This window comes from Schistocerca serialis, chromosome 2 (assembly GCF_023864345.2).
Source record: "Schistocerca serialis cubense isolate TAMUIC-IGC-003099 chromosome 2, iqSchSeri2.2, whole genome shotgun sequence".
Lineage (NCBI taxonomy): Eukaryota > Metazoa > Arthropoda > Insecta > Orthoptera > Acrididae > Schistocerca > Schistocerca serialis.
In genome coordinates, this window is record NC_064639.1 from 259664443 (window position 1) to 259678549 (window position 14107).

At 43.3% G+C, this 14107-nt stretch overlaps 1 protein-coding gene and 1 pseudogene across 1 annotated transcript in view; one reads left to right on the forward strand and one right to left on the reverse strand.

Annotated features, from left to right (window-relative positions):
* Positions 1 to 14107, forward strand: part of LOC126455509 (solute carrier family 22 member 7-like) — a 204747-nt gene that overhangs the window by 102565 nt on the left and 88075 nt on the right. The gene's annotated exons all lie outside the window — the stretch shown is intronic.
* LOC126459387 (5S ribosomal RNA) lies at positions 13782 to 13899 on the reverse strand (annotated as a pseudogene).

Here is a 14107-nt window from a genome sequence, read left to right on the forward strand (position 1 = left end):
TTGAAGAAAAGAGAAGCAGCTGTATTAGTACCAACAGATCAGTTGGAAAGCCAGTCCTAAACAAAGAAGACAAAGCGGAAAGGTGGAAGGAATATACAGAGGGTTTATAAAAGGCAGATGAACATGAAGGAAATATTATAGAAAGGAAAGAAGACGTAGATGAAGATAAGATATGATACAGCGAAAGAAATTTTCTATAGCAGTGAAAGATCCACGAATGAAAGAAAGGCCTCTGGAGTAGACGACATTCTGTCAGAACTACTGATAATGTTGGGAGAGCAGTCTACGACAGAGCTCTTTCATCTGGTGTGCAAGATGCATGAGACAGGCAGAATATCCTCAGACTTCAAGGAGAATATTATATTCCAGTTCCATAGAAAGCAGGTGCTGACAGGTGTGAGTGCTACCGGATTACCAGTTTAATAAGTCATGGTTGCAAAATACTACCATGAATTCTTCATAGAAGACTGGAGAAACTGGTAGAAGCCAACCTCGGGTAAGATTAGGGTGGATTTCGGAGAAATGTAGGTTACGCGATGCTGCAGTGACCATACGAATTATCTTTCAGGATAGGTTAGGGAAAGACAAACCTACGTTTACAACATTTGCAGAATTAGAGAAAGCTTTTTCAGCGTTGACTGGAGTACAGTCTTTGAAATTCTGATGATAGCAGAGGTAAAATACAGGGGGCAAAAGGCTATTTAGAATTTGCTCAGTAACTATACGGCAGTTGTATGAGTCAAGGGGCATGAAAGGAAATAATTGGTTGAGAAGGGAATGAGAAACGGTTGTCGCCTATTTCCGACGTTATTGAATCTGTACAGCGAGCAAGCAGTAGAGGAGAGAAAAGAAAAATTTAGGGTAGAAATTAAAGATTATGGAGAAAAAATAAAGACACTGAGGTTTTCCGATCCATTGTAATTCGTTCAGAGACAGCAAAGAACTTGGAAGGGCAGCTGAAAGGAATGGACAGTGTCTTGAAAAGAGGATATAAGCTAAACATAAACAAAATCAAAAGAAGAATAATGAAATGTAGTCGAATTAAATCCCACGATACTGTGGGAATTAGATTAGCAAAAGAGAAACTTTTAAGTAGTAGATGAGTTTTCTTATTTGGCCGGCAAAATAACTGATGATGGCCGAAGTAGAGGGGCTATAAAATGTATGCTGGCAATAGCAAGGAAAGCATGTCTGAAGAAGAGAAATTTGTTACCATCGAATATGGACTTGAGTGATAGGAAGTCTTTCCTGAAGGTATTTATATGGATTTTAGCCATGTGTGTAAGTCAACGTGGACAATAAACAGTTTAGACGAGAATGCAATAGAGGCTTCTGAAATGTAGTGCTGCAGAAGAAAGCTGAAAATTAGGTTAATGAGTAAGTACTGAATAGAACTGGGGAGAAAAAAAAAATTGTGATGCAACCTGTCTAGAAGAAGTGATCGGTAGGCAGGATACATTATGTGATCTCAAGGGATCACCACTTTAGTACTGGTAGGAAGTGTGTGTGTGTGTGGGGGGGGGGGGGGGGGTTAAAATCATAGAGGGAGACCAAGAGATGAATACAGTAAGCAGATTCAGAAGGATATAGGTTACAGTAGTTATTCGGAGATGAAGAGGTTTGCACGGGATAGAGTAGTTTCGAGAGATACATCAAACAGGCTTCCGACTGAAAACAACAGCAACAGCAACAACGATGACAACAACTGACTACTTCAATATCGAAGATATGCGGGTCACTTGTTGCATCGGAGAAATACAGGGAGATTATCAGCAAACGAAATGAGCTACATTGGAACGTATAACAATACTACAGGGAACTAAAAGACTAAATGTGTGCTTTTTATTGTATTTTGATTGAAACGGGGCACGATTCAAGTTCACTCCCTACCAGAGGGAGCAGCTTGAGTACCTTACACATCTATCCGAAAAAGCTATTTTTTGGGTGCAGCTGATATTGAGAATTATGAACAGCATATCACTTGCAGACGGATTTATTCAGTCGTGTGACCCCGTTATATTATTGAGGTAATCATTATGAGAAGAGCTGCGGTCAGTACTGCATTATTTAGATTAGCAGAGGAGATATGTTGCAATGTAACATATATTTAGTAACCATACATGAAATAAGCTAAAATTCCAGAGGAACCTCGCTGTTCGATGATAATACGAGGCCGTTCTGGAAAGTCATACCTCCGATTTTTTATAAGAAACCTACTACAGCTTTTTAAATGAAACAAACGTTATTAACATTCTACATCTTTATTCTTCGTGTCTACATTTTTATTTCTCAACATAACATCCCTGGCGACGAGCACCTTTCTCTCAACGAGAGACTAGTTTGTTGATATTGTCTTTGCTGAACGTTCCACTCCGTTCCACCTCACCTCTGCTTGCATCGCTTTATCCCTATCCAAATGAAGTCCTAGAAGGTGTTCTTTAAGTTATGGAAACAAGGTGAAAATGAGGTGGGGAAAAGTCGAGGATGTATGATGGATGACCGATGACAGAGAACCCAAGGTGTGGGATTGTTGCACGTGCCCATGCACTCGTGTCTGGTCTGCACTGTGATGCTGAAGGAGTGGGTGCTTCATGTGTGGGCGAACTCTTCGAATGCGAATCTCGATTATAGCACTCTGTTTATCACGCATTGACATAGCTACGTTGCACACCGCTATGTCAGACGCTAGAATTCGGAGCCCTCGAGCGGCAGAGAGCTGTAAATATGTAGACAAAAAGAATAAACATGTAGAATGTTAATAATGTTTATTTTATTTACAATGCTTTAATGGTATCCAAATAAAAAATTTCGGAGTAATTACTTTTGAGCACGCTCTCGTAGTACTAGATGATCCAAATGCAATGACATTTATAATTGTGTTTGCTAAGATGTGGTCAGGTTTGTGGATAACATGTGCCTTATTTATAATCAACTGGTATGTGTACAGAATAGACAACGAAACCTTATTTTCAGTTTAGTGAAGGATTAGGGGACTATTTTGATCCAAAAGATGGATCTGTTTTGGTAGTAGACAGAAGACGGCGGGTAATTACGATGGAAGTAAACGCACACTCTAACCTCTGGTGTAGTGGCATTACAAATGTCAAGAATTCTCACCTAATGGACTCAAATAGTGAATGCAATGTGCCAGTAAGCATGTCCAAATTTCAGAATAGAGTAGAATATAATTTTAGTGAAGAATGAAGTAGTTTCTGATATTGTAAAATGGTTGTTGGCTGAAGGACATCACAATCCATCACTTATGATCTGTTCGACGGTGTAAGCACAGGGATGTACGGTTCAACGCTACAGCATTAAGAAGGCAGGTTGTTCACTACTGAAAAGCAAGTTTAAGCTGATAGAAATGGAGGCAGATGGTACGACAGCAGATAATAGAACTGACGGCTGCGTGGAGTACAAGGTCCATAAAGAGTGTGCCATCATCAGTGCAATTACCAAAGCTACAAGAATAGGTTCGTTTAGAGACCATCGTTGTTTACAGTACAAGGGAGAGGTCATTAAAACCAGAGGTGATTGGTGGAGAAACAACATTTGCAATGAAGTGGCCCTAAATGCCTGTGGTGTACCGTGCCCGATAATGATAAGTGAAATGTTGGAGCCTTACATGTTGTTAACTCTGTGAAGGGAAAATGGAGAAATGACCAAAGACTGATAACAGCCTGCTGATATGCTGATGCAAGAATTTTTACCGAACGGCAGGGTCGAGGATGAAGATAATAATCAGAAATAACTTCGGGGAGAGATGGATAACGATTACGATAATCGTACAGAAGCGATGTCACTCACTCAGGAAGATATAAGAGTAGCTATCATACAGCTGAAAAAAAAAAAAAAAAAGAATATCTGCAGGGCCTGACAACGTATCGACCGAGGTGCTTGAGGCGTCAGAAGATAAAATAACATCACATCAAATCAACGATTGCTTGAAGCAAGGAAAAATTTCAGTGTCATGGAAAATAGCTGAAAATACATCTACATCTACATCTACATTGATACTCCGCGAGCCACCCAACGGTGTGTGGCGGAGGGCACTTTACGTGCCACTGTCATTATCTCCCTTTCCTGTTCCAGTCGCGTATGGTTCGCGGGAAGAACGACTGTCTGAAAGCCTCCGTGCGCGCTCTAATCTCTCTAATTTTACATTCGTGATCTCCTCGGGAGGTATAAGTAGGGGGAAGCAATATATTCGATACCTCATCCAGAAACGCACCCTCTCGAAACCTGGCGAGCAAGCTACACCGCGATGCAGAGCGCCTCTCTTGCAGAGTCTGCCACTTGAGTTTATTAAACATCTCCGTAACGCTATCACGGTTACCAAATAACCCTGTGACGAAACGCGCCGCTCTTCTTTGGATCTTCTCTATCTCCTCCGTCAGACCGATCTGGTACGGATCCCACACTGATGAACAATACTCAAGTATAGGTCGAACGAGTGTTTTGTAAGCCACCTCCTTTGTTGATGGACTACATTTTCTAAGCACTCTCCCAATGAATCTCAACCTGGTACCCGCCTTACCAACAATTAATTTTATATGATCATTCCACTTCAAATCGTTCCGCACGCATGCTCCCAGATATTTTACAGACGTAACTGCTACCAGTGTTTGTTCCGCTATCATATAATCATACAATAAAGGATCCTTCTTTCTATGTATTCGCATTACATTACATTTGTCTATGTTAAGGGTCAGTTGCCACTCCCTGCACCAAGTGCCTATCCGCTGCAGATCTTCCTGCATTTCGCTACAATTTTCTAATGCTGCAACTTCTCTGTATACTACAGCATCATCCGCGAAAAGCCGCATGGAACTTCCGACACTATCTACTAGGTCATTTATATATATTGTGAAAAGCAATGGTCCCATAACACTCCCCTGTGGCACGCCAGAGGTTACTTTAACGTCTGTAGACGTCTCTCCATTGATAACAACATGCTGTGTTCTGTTTGCTAAAAACTCTTCAATCCAGCCACACAGCTGGTCTGATATTCCGTAGGCTCTTACTTTGTTTATCAGGCGACAGTGCGGAACTGTATCGAACGCCTTCCGGAAGTCAAGAAAAATAGCATCTACCTGGGAGCCTGTATCTAATATTTTCTGGGTCTCATGAACAAATAAAGCGAGTTGGGTCTCACACGATCGCTGTTTCCGGAATCCATGTTGATTCCTACATAGTAGATTCTGGGTTTCCAGAAATGACATGATACGCGAGCAAAAAACATGTTCTAAAATTCTACAAGAGATCGACGTAAGAGATATAGGTCTATAGTTTTGCGCATCTGCTCGACGACCCTTCTTGAAGACTGGGACAATCTTAAAAGGCGGAAGATAAAGATCCTACTATCCTACAGTCATATCGAATCATTTTTGTAGGAAATTTACTGTAGTTAGCCGGCCAGAGTGGCCGAGCGGTTCTAGGCGCTACAGTCTGGAACCGCGCGACCGCTACGGTCGGAGGTTCGAATCCTGCCTCGGGCATGGATGTGTGTGATGTCCTTAGGTTAATTAGGTTTAAGTAGTTCTAAGTTCTAGGGGACTGATGACCTCAGAAGGGTAAGTCCCATAGTGCTCAGATCCATTTGAACCATTTTACTGCAGTTAAATTTTGTACTGGGATGCACTTTCGCTAGAGGCCTCCGTTTTCGAGTTATTCAAGAATAACGTGCAAAAGTGACGTTCAAACGCACCCCCACTCCCACTCGCAGCACTCAGAGATCACTACTTATGGTATGTTGCTCGTGGCACTCCCCTATACAACTGCACAAAAATTTGTGACTACACAAATTATTTACCACATTCGACCTTTTGTAAAATTGACCTTTGTGTGAATTTTATCTAACAATTTTGCGATTTTAAAAGCATAAAATAAACATTTACATAGTTGTACTCGTCATATCTTCTGACTACGAAACTACTGCGCATGTAACAGTTAAGTTTTGATCGAATTGTCAACGTAACTGGTTTTACCGTAATGTTTACAAAAGTCGTTTTTCTTTGAGTATTCTCGTGGGCGTGTTTAAATTAATAATAGCCCAGTCAATAGAGACCAAAGGAGGTCGAATATCGGGAGTACATTACTGGCCATTAAAATTGTTACACCACGAAGGTGACGTGCTACAGATGCGAAATTTAACCGACAGGAAGAAGAAGCAGTCACATGCAAATGATTAGCTTTTCAGAGCATTCACACAAGGTTGGCGCCGGTGGCGACACCTAAAACGTGCTGACATGAGGAAAGTCTCCAACCGATTTCTCATACACAAACAGCAGTTGAGCGGCGTTGCATGGTGAAACGTTGTTGTGATGCCTCGTGTAAGGAGGAGAAATGCGTACCACCACGTTTCCGACTTTGATAAAGGTCGGATTGTAGCCTACCGCGATTGCGGTTTATCGTACCGCGAGAATGCTGCTCGCGTTGGGCGAGATCCAATGACTGTTAGCAGAATATGGAATCGGCGGGTTCAGGAGGGTAATACGGAACGCCGTGCTGGATCCCAACGGCCTCCTATCACTGGCAGTCGAGATGACAGGCATCTTATCTGCATGGCTGTAACGGATCGTGCAGCCACGCACGTCTCGATCCCTGAGTCAACAGATGGGGACGTTTGCAAGACAACAACCATCTGCACGAACAGTTCGACGACGTTTGCAGCAGCACGGACTATCAGCTGGGAGACCATGGCTTCGGTTACCCAGCACAGATAGTCCCAGTCTTCAAGAAGGGTCGTCGAGCAGATGCGCAAAACTATAGACCTATATCTCTTACGTCGATCTCTTGTAGAATTTTAGAACATGTTTTTTGCTCGCGTATCATGTCATTTCTGGAAACCCAGAATCTACTATGTAGGAATCAACATGGATTCCGGAAACAGCGATCGTGTGAGACCCAACTCGCCTTATTTGTTCATGAGACCCAGAAAATATTAGATACAGGCTCCCAGGTAGATGCTATTTTTCTTGACTTCCGGAAGGCGTTCGATACAGTTCCGCACTGTCGCCTGATAAACAAAGTAAGAGCCTACGGAATATCAGACCAGCTGTGTGGCTGGATTGAAGAGTTTTTAGCAAACAGAACACAGCATGTTGTTATCAATGGAGAGACGTCTACAGACGTTAAAGTAACCTCTGGCGTGCCACAGGGGAGTGTTATGGGACCATTGCTTTTCACAATATATATAAATGACTTAGTAGATAGTGTCGGAAGTTCCATGCGGCTTTTTGCGGATGATGCTGTAGTATACAGAGAAGTTGCAGCATTAGAAAATTGTAGCGAAATGCAGGAAGTTCTGCAGCGGATAGGCACTTGGTGCAGGGAGTGGCAACTGACCCTTAACATAGACAAATGTAACGTATTGCGAATACATAGAAAGAAGGATCCTTTATTGTATGATTATATGATAGCGGAACAAACACTGGTAGCAGTTACTTCTGTAAAATATCTGGGAGTATGCGTGCGGAACGATTTGAAGTGGAATGATCATATAAAATTAATTGTTGGTAAGGCGGGTACCAGGTTGAGATTCATTGGGAGAGTGCTTAGAAAATGTAGTCCATCAACAAAGGAGGTGGCTTACAAAACACTCGTTCGACCTATACTTGAGTATTGCTCATCAGTGTGGGATCCGTACCAGATCGGTCTGACGGAGGAGATAGAGAAGATCCAAAGAAGAGCGGCGCGTTTCGTCACAGGGTTATTTGGTAACCGTGATAGCGTTACGGAGATGTTTAATAAACTCAAGTGGCAGACTCTGCAAGAGAGGCGCTCTGCATCGCGGTGTAGCTTGCTCGCCAGGTTTCGAGAGGGTGCGTTTCTGGATGAGGTATCGAATATATTGCTTCCCCCTACTTATACCTCCCGAGGAGATCACGAATGTAAAATTAGAGAGATTAGAGCGCGCACGGAGGCTTTCAGACAGTCGTTCTTCCCGCGAACCATACGCGACTGGAACAGGAAAGGGAGGTAATGACAGTGGCACGTAAAGTGCCCTCCGCCACACACCGTTGGGTGGCTTGCGGAGTATCAATGTAGATGTAGATGTAGACGCTGCATCACAGACACTAGCGCCTGCGATGGTGTACTCAATGACGAACCTGGGTGCACGAATGGCAAAACGCCATTTTTTCGGATGAATCCAGGTTCTGTTTACAGCATCATGATGGTCGCATCCGTGTTTGGCGACATCGCGGTGAACGCACATTGGAAGCGAGTATTCATCATCGCCATACTGGCGTATCACCTGGCGTGATGGAATGGGGTGCCATTCGTTACACTTCTCGGTCACCTCTTGTTCACATTGACGGCACTTTGAACAGTGGACGTTGCATTTCAGATGTGTTATGACCCGTGGCTCTACCCTTCATTCGATCCCTGCGAAACCATTTCAGCAGGATAATGCACGACCGCATGTTGCAGATCCTGTACGGGCCTTTCTGGATACAGGAAATGTTCGACTGCTGCCCTGGCCAGCACATTCTCCAGATCTCTCACCAACTGAAAACGTCTGGTCAACGGTGACCGAGCAACTGGCTCGTCACTACGCTTGATGAACTGTGGTTTCGTGTTGAAGCTGCATGGGCAACTATACCTGTACACGCCTTCCAAGCTCTGTTTGACTCAATGTCCAGGCGCATCAAGGCCGTTATTACGGCCAGAGGTGGTTGTTCTGGGTACTGATTTCTCAGAATCTATGCACCCAAATTGCGTGAAAATGTAATCACATGTCAGTTCTAGTTTAATATATTTGTCCAACGAATAACCCTTTATCATCTGCATTTCTTCTTGGTGTAGCAATTTTAATGGCCAGGGGTGTAGTTTGCGTAGTCGGAAATGTTAATCCTGTGGTAGGAGGCAATGCCAGGAGTAACATGATAGAAATTTTGACCGCTGACGAATGTGTGAGGATGGAGGTACGTCTGTAGGTCACCGTTTGTACGTTTTTCTTGAATGACTCAAAAACCGTCGCCTCCAGCGAAAACGTATCCATCTACAAAATTTAATTGCATTAAATTTTCTACGGAAAGGTCCTGTTCATTTTTTCTGTACGACTAATAGTTTGCGCGTAGCGAGCGAGAAAATATGGAAATCTCTCGCATGGTCTTTGAAGGCCAGATACAACATTGTGGATAGCATAAAGGGACATCAGATGGGACAGCTGAATCACCCAGTATGATTGGTGTCAGCTAAATAAACTAAAAGTGGCTGTACAAAAAACGGTTCATATATTGACAAAAGGACTCTTATCGCTGACAAGAACTCCTACCAAAAAATTAGTAATCATTCTTGATGAACTGTAAAATTTTCGAGCCCATGTTAAAACAGATTAGTTACCATGCCGTCTTAGTTATGGAAAAGATTATCAGTGTACGCAGAATAAATTTAAACTGTCTTTTCAAATCATATGAACTTACTGGAACGTATTTTAGCAGACGTCATGTGATATGGAGCAAACGTATGGGATCACAGATTGAGAACCGCGCTATTTACCCTGGCAATCTGAAGAGCACAGTGAAGTACAGCGATAAGATTAGCTCGGACATCTCGAACAATACCAACAGAAGCTCTTTGTTTTATTATTGGGGTCTGGAAAAATGATTACATCATACGCTACAGGGGTCCGATGAACTGAATAAGGAAAGAGGTAAAAGAAATCTAAAGCCATCGCAGGAGAGTAGGCAGACAACATGTTCGAAATAATGAATAAGATATGATTAAGGTGGCGAGGAGCCTGGAGAAGCAGTGCTACTGGGAAATGAGTCTATTAAATATTTCCCGATTTTGAGCAAAGGTTGTTAATGGACGAAATTTACCCGTTAAGAGGTTTTTTACTTTTTGTAAGTGGGCATGGTCCACATCTCACCTCCATTAAATAGAAGGGAAAGTAACATTTGCGTTTGTGAGCTGACAGGAACTCTTAAGCATGTCGTTATCGGGTGTGAACTATAGGCAGATATCACAGATGGAGAGGGAGGACTATTGGAAAATAATAGTATTTTGCTATAGTTAGGGGCAGTGGATTATATGGTACTAAACAGCTTATCTGAAAAGTTGTCGTAACGTGAACTGGAATTGTATTTGACAAGACAAGATTCAGCTTCAAGACGATACCAGGTACGAGTCAGCCCAAGTGAAATAGCATCACACATAACCCTTGGATAGCAAGAAGAGCATCTGTGGTACTTCGGAAGAGGAGCTGCAAAAATCAAAGTATGGGACTACGCTTTGGTAAAACGAACATACTGCGGGTTGATACCCGGATCAGATTATAGTTTTCATTTCGCATGAGATTAATTTCAGACTGTTTAGAGTGGTTATATAGTAATTCCAAGACGGAACGGATGTCCAGTAATACAAAGATGGTGCGCCTTCTGTTTCCAGTCGTGCACGTATAAGAACTGCGATTATTTTAATCAATTTTGCTGCTAATACAGACGGCTCCTGGAGCAGCTTGTGTAGCCCAGCATGCAACGTTTTAGTGCCCTTATATGGTGGTCAGGAACAGTCTGTAAGGGTGTTTCAGGGGAAGTTGTACTGAGAAATGATTGTTAAGGAAAAAATTCGATTCGTTGAACCGTTTCCGAGCTATTTAGCACTGGAGTTAGCCAATCAGATCGTCGCGCGCGCTGCCTACCATAGACATTGTCGCTTAATTTGTTCTGCGTCTGGTTTCCTGAAACCGAGCAAGCACAGCTTTCGCTCACCTAGCTTAAATTTATCACATAAGAAAAAGGCACATTTTAACTGGTGATGAGCATTTAACAAGTGGTAACTCACGGACCCACAGATGTTTGTAAATTATGGTATTTTAGTGCGTGAAGCGCTTGAATTTGAGCGCGTGCCAAATAACTTGAAAACTGTTGAGTGTATCGAATTTTTTTGCTAACGATTATTTCTCAGCGCAGCCTACCCTGCAAAATCTTTACAAGCTTTTCAGACTGTTACTGACCATCCCGTATATACGTAACCTGTTAGTAATTCGTATTTTGAACCATCTGTGTTGGTAAGTCTCACTTATCTCTGCTATTAAGTTCCTAGCGGTTGTTACTGTATCGTGTTGAATTCGATGTTGTAATGGGTACATCAGGTATTTCAAATTCCAAGATATTGCCAGATGTTCAGCCTGGTAGCGCTAGAAATTCTGCTCCGATATGGATCAATCAGCACACCGTTTAATGTCGATATATTCAAGAACCAGTGGCAGTAGTGGATATCAAATGTACAGTACATTTACATCTACGTCTACATGATCACTCGGCTATTCACAATTGAATTCTTGGCAGGAACCACCTTTAGGCTACTTCCCTACCGTTCCACTCCCGAACAGCGCGTGGGAAAAACGAACACTTAAAATATTTCCATGCGAATTCTGATTTCTCCCATTTTATTATGAACATTATTTCTCCCTACGTAGGTGGGTGACAAAAAAATATTTTCACTCTCTGAGGAGAAAGTTGGTGACTGAAATTTCATGAGAAGGTTCTATCGCAGCGAAAAATATATCGCAGCGAAAAACACTTTTGTTTTAATGACTGTTACCCCAGTTGGTGTATCACATCCGTGCCACTCTCTCCATTATTTTTCGATAGTATAAAACGAGGTACCCTTCTTTGAACTTTTACGATGTCCTCCGCCAATCCTATCTGATGCGGATCCCACACAGCACAGCAATATTCTAGAAGAGGACGAACAAGCGTAGTGTAACAGGCCCTTTAGTAGACCTGTTACATTTTCTAAGTATTCTACCAATAAATCGCAGTCTTTGGTTTGCTTTTGCCACAACATTATGTAACTGATCTTTCAAATTTAAGTTATTCGTAACTATAATTCCTACATATCTAGCTGAGTTTGCAACCTTTAGATTTGTGTATTTATCGTGAACCTGAGATTTTGCGGCTTCTTTTTAGTGCTCCTATGGATTGCTTCACTCTTTTCATGATTTAGCGTAAACTGCCACTTTTTGCATCATATAGATACGAGGGTGAGTCAAATGAAAACCTTAAATTTGTAATAACAAATCGAAATTTCGCGCCGTTCTCCTGTAGGTTGGTAAGCGTGCTACAAACAGCGTGCAGAATGGCCGTAGGTAGCAGCAGAGTGCAGATGCACACATACCGCCGCAGTGTCAGGATAAAGATGGCCGCCCCACTTGCGACTTGCACCAGGGAAGTACAGCGTTCTGTTATTCGGTTTTTGCGTAGTGAAGGTGTGAAACCTATTGAAATTCATCTACGAATGAAGGTTTAGTACGGTGATGCATGTTTGTCACAGCAGCAAGTCTACGAATGGAGTAGGAAGTTCGCAAATGGTGTGACTTCAGTGGAAGATGCTCCTCGTTAAGGTCAGGCACAACGAGTTGTGACTCCACAAGAACACTGCAGCAGTTGAATCCACAGTGAAGGAAAACCGCCGAGTGACACTGAATGACATTGCAGCATGTTTACAGATTAGTCATGGCTCAGCACACCACATTGTGCATTATGTGCTCTAGTTTAACAAAGTGTCTGCAAGATGGGTGCCACGGCAGCTGACTCCTGAAATGAGAGAACGACGTGTTGATGCTTGTGAAGAACTTCTTCTTCGCTTTGAACGAGAAGGTGATGGCTTCCTTGCAAGAATCGTTACTGGGGACGAAACCGGGTGCACTTCCACCAACCGGAATCGAAGAGAGCGAGCAAGGAATGGCGCCATTCCTCATCACCAAAACCAAAGAAGTTTCGAACAGATCCATCAGCAGGGAAGATTATTCTCACTCTCTTTTGGGATGAAGAAGGCGTCGTTTTGGAGCATTACATGCCTAGAGGGACCACTGACACCAGTGCATCATATACAGATCTCCTAAAAAATCATCTGCGCCCTACAATCAAATCAAAGCGACGTGGATTGCTGTCAGCAGGTGTCCTTTTGCAGCATGACAATGCAAGGCCCCACACCGCCCGTACAACAGTTGCAACAATCACAGACTTGCATTTTGAGTGTCTTCCTCATCCACCATACTCACCAGACCTTGCCCCAAGTGATTTCCATATGTTTGGACTACACAAAGACGCAATGGGAGGAAAGAAGCTCCGTTCTGATGAAGAGGTACGCCACGCGGTGCATGAGTGGTTGCGCGGACTACGAGCGAGGGGGAGATTATGTTGAAAAGTGATACAGCTTTGTGCAACTTCTGCACAATAAATAGTATTTCAAAATATATTTAAGGTTTTCATTTGACTCACACTCGTATCTTGTCTTACACAACGGTAAAGTCTTCTGGAAATCTAAAAATATGGGATCAATATGATCTGTGCCACCTGCCACAGCCATCTCAGTTTGGTTTATTTCACTATTCTACACTGTCCAATTACATTAATGTGACCACACGTCAAAAGCCTCAATAACCACGTTTTGAAGCTCGAACTGCTGCGAGACGTGCAAGAAGAGAGTCAATGAGGTTCTGGAAGGTGTCAACAGTATGTGGGGCCTTGCCGACTCCTGTGGCATGGCCAGCTGCGATAGGTTTCTCGGTTGAGGGTCCACGGCACGTACAACCTGATCGAGGTGGTCACACAGACTCTCTAAAACTAAAACTAAACTCCCCCCAACAGGCCATGAAGGCCCAACGGTACCTACCGGCCACCATCCTCAGCCCACAGGCATCACTGGATGCGGATATGGAGTGCCATGTGGTCAGCACACCGCTCTCCCGGCCGTATCTCATTTTCCGATGCTTCTCAATCAAGTAGCTCCTCAGTTTGCCTCACAAGGGCTGAGTGCACCCCGCTTGCCAACAGCGCTCGGCCGACCGAATGGTCACCCATGCAAGTGCTAACCCAGCCTGACAGCGCTTAACTTCGGTGATCTGACGGGAACCGGTGTTACCACTGCAGAAAGGCCGTTGGCCACACAGACTCTCGGCTGCGTTCAAATCCGGGAAGTTTGGTGGCCAAAGGAGTACGGTTAACCTATCCTGGTGCTCTTCGAACCATGCACGCACACTGCGAGTGGTGTGACACATTGCGTTATGCTTCTGGTAGACACCATCGTGCCGAGGAGAAAACAAAAACCTGGATGCAGGGGTGGACATGGTCACCAAGAATAGATGCATACT